At 40.3% G+C, this 9,511-nt stretch overlaps 1 long non-coding RNA gene and 1 other non-coding gene across 2 annotated transcripts; both read right to left on the bottom strand.

Annotated features, from left to right (window-relative positions):
• Window positions 1–305: 305 nt before the first annotated feature.
• LOC141636226 (small nucleolar RNA R71) lies at window positions 306–412 on the bottom strand. Its single transcript, XR_012540852.1, has one exon. It is a non-coding gene; the product is annotated as a small nucleolar RNA R71 (small nucleolar RNA).
• A 6,606-nt stretch (window positions 413–7,018) lies between these two features.
• Window positions 7,019–9,266, bottom strand: LOC141627322 (uncharacterized). Its single transcript, XR_012536892.1, has 2 exons — window positions 9,172–9,266; window positions 7,019–7,386 (listed from the first exon to the last, which is right to left on the bottom strand). It is a non-coding gene; the product is annotated as an uncharacterized LOC141627322 (long non-coding RNA).
• Between the last annotated feature and the right edge of the window lie 245 nt (window positions 9,267–9,511).

Genomic DNA, 9,511 nt, shown 5'->3' on the forward strand with positions numbered 1-9,511 from the left:
GGGCTGATAGGAAATTCGAACCGAAGCTTTCTTATATCAACTTGGTTGAGAGAAACCAATTCGGGGGAGCTGCAAATGAAGTTGCAGCCAAGTATATGGAGATATTTATCGATTATTGCTGTTCCATACCCCCACCAACCGGCATGACCCAGGACCAGATAAAGGAGACTATGTTTATATTCTCACTCCGCGATGCTACAAGGGAGTGGTACAGAGACCTGGACCGACCTGCTAATGGGATCACCGACTGGAATTCTTTGGCCTTGGCATTCTACAAGAAATACTTCTCTGCCTCAAAGACAAATACCATTAGAGCTCAGATCACGAGCTTTAAACAGGGTCCTGATGAGAACTTACACGAAGCATGGGTCCGTTTTAAGAAGCTGGTGCGAACCATTCCGCATCATGGGTTTGAGAAATGGAGCCTATGCAATCAGTTCTATAATGGACTCTATGACGATCAGAGGGCTATCTTGGACGCGACAGCTAATGGCAGATTCCAGGAGAATACTGGGGAGACTAAGGGGTAGAAGATCATTGATGATTTGGCCACCCACAAAGATGAGTATGGAAATTCCAGGGGAAATCAAAGGAGAGCTGTTGAATCTCCTTCTGTAGCTGCATTAGAAGCTCTCACGGCGAGATTTGACAAGTATGAGTTGGGTGGTGCTTCAAAAGGAGGGATCTACCATGTAAACGCTGTTTCAGACGGTCTTTTCGTCTACAAAAGATGTGGAGCTGAGGGACATGTTCCAGACAACTGTCCTAATCCCTTTGAGTCCTGTGATGCCTTTCAACCTTATAGGCAGACAAACACATACTATGAGCCGAATGTCCATCCAAATCTGAGGTGGAGCAGCCAAAATGTCTTGAATCCGACTCAACCTCCACAGCAACAGCAGCAGCAGCAGAACTATGTGCCCCCTCATAAGCAACAACAGTTCCAAAAGCCCCTGTATGTCCCTCAGCAGCAACAGCAATCCCAAAATTCTGAATCTGCCGAATTGAAGAACTTGTTGCTGAAGGAGTCCCAAGCTAGAGAGGCCGGGATGAAGATGTTAGAGAGCCAAATTGCCCAATTGGCTAGCAAGAATACAACTCGAGCTCCGGGACATTTACCAACTCAAACGGACCAAAAGGAGACTCTTAATGTGATCACCTTGAGGAGTGGGTCTACCCTTGATGGGCCCGTTATAGTTGAGGATGTCACTGAAAAGGATGAGGTGGAACCAAGCAAGGAGAAGGCTGTGACGAACAAAAACAAGAAAAAGACGATCAGCAGGTATGTCAGTCGATCGATTGACATGCCTAGTCGATCGACTGGTCCGCGACAACCAGAAGCTACTGTTCCTGTAGAAGTCAGTCGATCGACTGACCAACCTGGTCGATCGACTGACAGCGCTGCTGATAGTGATTCTTTTCGTCCTCCGATGCCCGATAACTTGAGGGATCACTTGTTTCGGGGTACTACTGCACCAAAAATATTGAGGACAGACCCGACTACTAATGGGTCCGTTCCGGTTCTGAAGTACGACCCTTTGTCGATTAATGGTTCACATTTGAGACGGTCTGAAGAAGGGCCAAGCTACAACAAGGAGAAGGTGGTGGATTTTCAGCCTAAATCCACCGATGCCGGCATGAGAGATTTAGATGAGAGGGCTAAGTTGCTCATTTCAGCCCCCTATCCAGAGAGATTGGTGCCGACAAAGGAACAGGTATCTTTTAATAAATTTGAAAATGTTGTTCGTAGCTTAAACGTACAAGTACCTTTCCTAGAATTAGTTAATCAAGTACCTGCTTATATGAAATTTATGAAGCAATTACTGTCTAAAAAGAAGTCACTTGAAACTGTGTATACTGTCGCACTAACTAAGGAGTCATGTTCTTATTTGAGCCATACCGCACCTCTTAAGCTAGAAGACCCGGGTAGTTTTTCAGTCCCATGTAATATTGGCACCTTTCCTATTGAGAAAGCCTTATGTGACCTAGGAGCCAGTATTAGTGTAATGCCCTTGAGTCTTGATAGGAAGTTAAAATTGAATAGGTTTGCAGTCACGAACATGACAATACAGATGGCTGATCGCTCAGCGGTCCAGCCAATAGGAGTCTTAGAGGACATTCATGTGCAAATAGGAAAGTTTTTCTTCCCTGTCGACTTCGTGGTACTAGATATGCCCGAAGATGCCCACATTCCTATCATATTGGGTAGACCATTCCTGCACACTGCTGGTGCGGTAATTGATGTTGGTTCGGGTACTTTGACTTTTAACGTAGGGAAGCACTCCATTGTCTTTGCCCAAACAGCTAGGAAGAAAGACCTCATGTGGCCCGTCACTTGCAATACGGTTTCTGAAAAGAAATCCTATTTTGTGCTTCCTGATATGCCTGTCTCTACACCTATTCCTGTTGTGACACCTCCGCCCCAGACTGGGAGCAAAGTGGAGGAAGATTCTTCTATTTTAGATATTGCAGGAGCTGGTTTGGGGAAGGAAGAGCCACATGTTGCTCCAGCAGTGAAGGAGCCAATAGTTCAAAGAGGCGGTCTAGGATGCCTTAGCTATGGCACGGATGAGGAGCCCAAGATGAGCCACCAAAGCAACGAGTCGATCCGGATTCCGACGAGTCCGAAGAGGTCATTGAATGGGAAGATGTCCGACATATTGATCCGTTGAGTTCTGCGGATGCTGGAGCTGAGAAGAGTGCAGCTGAGAAGATGAGCACTATTGAGACTACCTCTTGTAGCCAGAAGCCGACAAGTGGGCCATTCCGTGGCCATTCTTGATCAACTATTAGTTGATTAAGACTTTTTTCAAAAACTATACACTTTATTGCTTTTGTTGAACTTTTTATTGTTTTGTGTGCGCGAGACTTCGCCTTTTTATAGTTTGCTTAGGATTTTAAACAATTTAGTTGGTTACTTTGGGTTCTGTCCAATTTTTGGGCGCGTATTATTGTGCATTTGCAGGTTTATAGACCCTAATAGTTCGAGTTGTTGAGCTATTTCGAAGAAAATCAGAACTTACAGCACGAAAGTAAGTCGATCGACTGGCCTGAGTGGTCGATCGACTGAGCTGCGATTTCCAGGAGCTTCTGTTCCTGTTCACTCTGGTCGATCCACTGGATGATTTAGTCGATCGACCATCCCGCATCAACTTTGACTGCTTCACGACCTCTCCCCTGCTGTGTTTGGTCGATCTGTGGAATTGAGGGAGTTTTCTACTCCACTTTATTTTCCGTCATATTTCTGGTTTCTTCTATTTTCTTATTTTTGCACATAATCATCGCTTCAGAATTGTTTTCTTGGTTTTATGCGTGGTATTTGTTGTCCTTTCAAGTACTTTTTGGTAGCACTGCTAGCTACTGAAACCTCCTAGCTCACGCTGGTTTGGGGAGGTTTCTTTTTGCTGCGCTTAAAGTCTTGTGAGTTCCTGTCCTTCACTTCATGTCCTTTATTTACTTTTTCTCGCAAATTCCCGTTTTCTCTTTTCTGTCATTACATGATTTTGCACAATGGGGACATTGTGCGATTTGGTTTGGGGAAGGGTTTTGCGTTGCACTTCATTTGTTTTCATTCACGTTTACATTTTGTCTTGCATTGTTCTTTCAATGATGACATTGCATTTGCAAAAAATGCACGTTTATTTCAAAAATACAAAAAAATGCACGTTTATTTTAGCATATAGGTCGTGTTGGAACGGTAGTATTTCAATGATGACATTGCATTTGCAGCTGTTTACGCCTAAGCCTTGCTAATTAACATGTTATTAGTATAATCATATATGCATAGTCTACGAGTTTTCGTTAAATTTCTTGCTGAACTTGAGACTTGATTTAGATTTTTGGCAAACTACATCATTTTCTGAGATTTAGAGCCTATAACTGGTGACATCTATGACAAGTTTATCTAGGATTGTGAGTAGTTCTCCTTATGAGACATGTTACATAGATATGCATAAATATGAATTTGATTTGCTTAATACTTGTATGCATTCGGTTCGTGGTTTGTTGACACATGTGGTAGAGGTCCCCTTTTCTCATTTTACCTATAAGCTCCACACTGCCAAAAATAGCCTTTTTGTCCCATTACCACATCCTACATTTAGCCTGCCCTTGTCAAGCTAGTAGTTTAGTTTTTGGGATTGTTACTACGTTTTTGGTGGCATATGCTCGTTTTGAGATGAAGTTGGGAAGTTGAAAAAAGGAAAGAAAGAAAGGAACAAAGAAAAAAAAAGAAGAAGAAAAATGATTCGAAAAAGAAAAAAAACAGAGAGTGTTGTACTGTTCAATGCAGTCGATCGACTGCTCTACTTGGTCGATCGACCGATGCCCGAGAAGAAAAAGAAATCAATTCGCATGATTCAATTCTTTATTCAAATGGCGATTTTTGCTCCCATGTTTCAGTTGTATCTTATGGGGAGTTGATTATTTCGGAGATTGTGAGTTTTGTGCTTGCTATAGCACCGTGTCAATTGAAGTTTGAGCAAGAAATGGATATTGTCATATGGTTTTGTTACGGTACTAGCTTGATCACCTGTACCCCCACATTCCCATAAATGTTTTGCCTTTCCTGCCCATTACCTCACATATCCCTTATTTACCTCGGCATGTGTCATGGTCATCTGTTTGGTTGGAATGCATATGTACGGTTGTAGAGATTACCTTCATATTAGATTGCAGGCATGTTCTTATAGGTCGTAGATAGGTGAGTGTCACTAACAAAATGAATTCTTTTTATCTTTCACATATTTTCACCTGTATTTATTGAGTGATTTGAGCGACCCGTGAGAGTCCAATTTGATAATTCTCTATAGTTGACGGTTCAGCAGTTTTTGACAACTACATAACTCGTTTGCATGACTCACATTTCTGATTGATTGTTGGTTGTTGCATTAAATTGGTTTAGGCTTTACTTGTGCATTTCGCTCTAAGATTGAACTCGTTCCATTAGGTTTTTAGGATCGAGTCTAGTTCTTGCTTGGGAACAAGCAAGGGTTTGGTTTGGGGAAGTTTGATGCGTGTCATTTATATGATGTTTTACACCCTATTTTACACGCATTTCAGAGCTCATTTATGTAGTTTAAGGCTACTATTTGCCCCATTTCGTCTACTTTCGTATTTTTATGTAATATTGCAGATTTATGCGGAAATGAGTAGATATTGAGCCAAATCCGTCCCCGAGTATCTTGCACTTCATTTGACATGAAGTATTTACTCAAGGAACGATCTTGGTGCGCATTTCGAGGCCCGAAAGACAAATCCACGAGAAGTTAGAATTCAAATATCAGCTACTTCAGTCGATCGACCGGTGCCCATTGTCGATCGACCAACCCACGAGTTCCAGGAGCCACTGTTCAGAGATTACCAGTCGATCGACCGGCTTCAGTGGTCGATCGACCACACCGCTACTTTGACGTGAATTAAAAGATCGAGAATAAGCAAGCCCATGGTAGTTAGGTTTTGGAAATAAGAACTACGTTGTATTCTATATAACGTAAGCTAGGTTTTGAGAATAAGCATCCAGTTTTTATCAAGCTTTAATCTAGTTTTAGTTCGACTTTTCATAATTAGGGTTCGTGATTATTGTTCTTCGATTAATAAAGTTCCCTTCGCTTTCGGTTTGGATCTGGCTCTGCAATTCCTTTTCAGTATTCTTCTGTTCAGTTTCATTGCCTATTTTATCCATAGTACAGAATTGCTAGTTAGTTTCCCGAAGCCAATTATCGTTTATTGTTATTTGTTATTTAACTATTTCAAGCATGAATTCAGTAGTCTATTTCGTTAATCTTGTTGTTGTTTTTACCAATATCATGAGTAGCTAAATACCTCGTGCTAGGATGTAGGGGAACTGTAGATTAGGCGGCAGTAGAATAGTACGACCTGAGTCGCATGCCGGTCGATCGAATGCACACCTTGGTCGATCGACTGGCCACGTGAGGTTTTGTTTCGCTTTAATTGTTTTAAATTCTATATTTGACGAATCGAGTGCACGCGACTAGTTAAATGTTTAGTAATTGACTGACCCATTAGATCGAAAGATAGGGAAGGTTGTCAGACTACCAATTAAAACGACTAAACTATGCTAAGATCGAAAGATAGGTAAAGTTTAGATTATTAGTCACTTTTCAGGACGAGAGTCAGTACTAGTGATATTAGGGACCCGTAGCGAGATCAAAAGACGCTACTTGTTGAGAGTGGACCGAGAGGACCTCTTGTTTTCCCGCCTCATGTGTTTATTTCGGACCTACTTAGTATCTTTCTTCAAAACTACGATGAACCGACCATCTTAGTACCCCTTTTATATTTTATACATTTCTTTAGTTCATTACTCATTAGTTATAGACCAATTCAATCAAACCCCCACATCATTGTTACCTTGGACTGAATTTAGACAACTAATAATTACATCTGTCTCTCTGTGGTTCGACCCTGTTACCACTAGCTTCTATTAGTTTTAATAGGTGCAACCAATTTTATTATGGGTTGTATGATGATCATCGTGCTTTGCTAGATTCTTTGGCTAATGGGAGGTTTCAAGACAACATTACTTCTGATGGCGCGTGGAATTTGATTGATCATATTTCTACCCATACTGCTAAGTATGGAAATCCTAGGGGAAGTACGTGTGGTAATGGTGGAGATAGCGGTATCGCGGCGCAGTTAGAGGCTTTTTCTGCCCATATCGCTGAGATCAAGACTACTCAATCTTTGGGTAATAAGAAGATGGTTCATGCTATGAGTCAACAGGAGGAGTCTTGTGCGCGATGTGGTATGGATGGTCATAATTCAGCTGAGTGTTTGAGCACATTGGAGCAGGTTAATACCTATCAGTCTTTCAAGCAAGGTACACCTTTTTCTAAGTTTTACAATGAAAGAACGAAGGAGCATCCTTTCCTTCAATGGTCTAGTCAGAATGTGCAAAATCCACAGCCGCAACAACCACAGAAAAATTCATATACTACCTCAAAACTGTGGTAATCAACCACAAGGAGGATATCAAAGGCAAAATCAAGGAGGTCTGTGACACCCTTAAATCTAGCCTTAATTATATACGTAAATTCTACAGAAAAACTGGTAGGATATGTTTGTAAATGGTTTAACTAGTCCAAAAACCTGCAATTTCAAAAATTTTCTAACTAAACCATTCACAACCAATTCCAACTCAAGAAGAGTGTCAAAAACCCTGCAACAACTGATAAACTAATTTACATACATAACTAAAGACGCGGAAATATAAGGATACAATCCAAAAATAGAAAAGGGAGACATATGTCCCTTCAAATAATATACAAACCAAAAGTGTAAAAGGTTACTAATAGAATAGCCAAAACTAGGTCCAAGGTTCTTTGCTCACTAGCCGTCTGTGACCCCAAACAAAGCATCAACAACCTGTCAATCGCATTTTATACAAACACGAAAGCCACAATTCAGTGGGGAGTAACTTCGAGTCCTCCCAGCCACGAATCGTCAAAATTTATGTAACATGTAATAAAACATGTAAACAAGATGATAAAGAATTCAATTATCAATTATTCTAACATATGAGCCCTAAACTGACCAAACTAAACTAACATGTGAAACATTTAACAAATTGTAATCCAAACTCTATCAACCATAGCCGGCTTGCATCTCACCTTCTATGATTCATAGAATCATCAAACAAGAAAGGGCAATATATCAAAGACAGGCATAAGTTCTTAGTCCCGTCAATAGTCACTTTGTAACTCAAGTCTATACCACGAGGTAGGGAAGGTAATCGAACCGGTATCTTGGCTCAGCGGTTACTATTAAGAAAACATGGCCAAGAGACAACACAACCCTAGCCTAAAATCTGCGCAGACCTAGACATGCGGATACACACCACCGCACCCAAGACTCACAACTTTTTTTTAAAACAAAGTGAAGTGAGTACCCTAAGGACACCACCGAAGGGTCGGCTAGTACTTAAGCTGACCCCATACTATCAAAATTAGTACCTGAGGTCATGCCCCAACTTGGATAAACATCCACTAGTCAGGAACACAAAGGCTATCAAGCAGTGAACATATACTCGTCAGAGACTATAAAGACCTATCTATGATGAAGGCCGAAATACTCACCTAAGACCTAGTCACAGCTAGTCCCAGCTTGAATATTTTAGCCCACACCACCCAAGACTCACCACACAAGTCAAGTAAGACACCCACTTAACCTTAAGAGGGCAAAAAGTCCTACTTACCAACATAAATTCTAACATTCTATCATGTGAAAGCTATATAAATGTCTATTTACAGCATACAATTCCAACAGTTCCTCAATAAGTATTCAATACTAATTTCCAATCCTAGTAATTATAACAATATAAAAGGCTTTAGGGAAATCTAGGGCCATTACTACAAAATAAGAAGCTATTTAATTTCAACTAACTAAATAAGAAGCTATTTAAATTCAACTAATTACACATGTGAAATGGAGATATAATAAATGGCCTAAAACAAGAAAAAGGCCGATTATCTAAATCATTCAACCGAATTTTTACCCGCAACCCCACCTCGCGACGATGCACGGTTAAATCGCGGCTGACCAATCACTCAATTAACTGACATCGCATCAGTCAAAGGGACTAAGGCTCAGTTTTCGGCACAATCAACAAAACATTACAATTATAGCTATAAAATTCATTTTGAGCCTATTAATTACAATTTCCTTTTGTAAACTACCCTAACATGTGATAACTATTAATATAAGCACAATTTTACCAATAACATAATTTTTGTTACTACTATGCTTCAATTCAAAATACTACCATTTGTTACTTATTCTATTCTATTATTAATTAACCCGAAAAGACAAAGATTGTACGAAAACCCGCGAAACAAGCACGGACCGATCCGGGCCAACCCCAAGACCGGCCGGGGCTGCCGTGGGCTGCCGGCCATTCGCTGCTGCTCCGCACCATTTCCATTTCTTTTTTTTTCTCATTTTTATACATTATAAGACCGTCTGAAAATTAATTAATCGTCCCCAAATTCAACTTTGATAATTTAAACTAACAAAAGGCATAATTTAAACTAACAATTGACATGCATGCAACTATACTAGACATGTGAAAATACTACACCAACAAAAATCACCAAACATACAAAAATCAAAAACATGTGACGATCTTTCGTCGAGTAACTCGAAATATGTTACCTTTTACTCTCGAATCCGATTAAAAACGTCAAAACACGAGCCTATCTTCAGTCTTCAGCTTAAAAGAAGGAAAAACGAGTTGATTAAGACAAGAACATCACATTCCAAATCAAAGATAAGGTCAAAAGGCAAATCATTTGTATAAATCAAAAATCAAAATACCTTCAAAAACATTAATGAAGAGTTTTCGAAAATATAAGTCTCCTCCATGGAACGAAATTGCCTTTGTCGTGCACACAAGAGCGCTAACTTTCCAAGTCAGAGACAAATTTAAAACAAAAATTATTCTCCGACAAGCGTAGAACAAGTTATTAAACGTTTCCAATAACTAGTTCTAACA

This window comes from Silene latifolia, chromosome Y (assembly GCF_048544455.1).
Source record: "Silene latifolia isolate original U9 population chromosome Y, ASM4854445v1, whole genome shotgun sequence".
Taxonomy (NCBI): Eukaryota; Viridiplantae; Streptophyta; class Magnoliopsida; order Caryophyllales; family Caryophyllaceae; genus Silene; species Silene latifolia.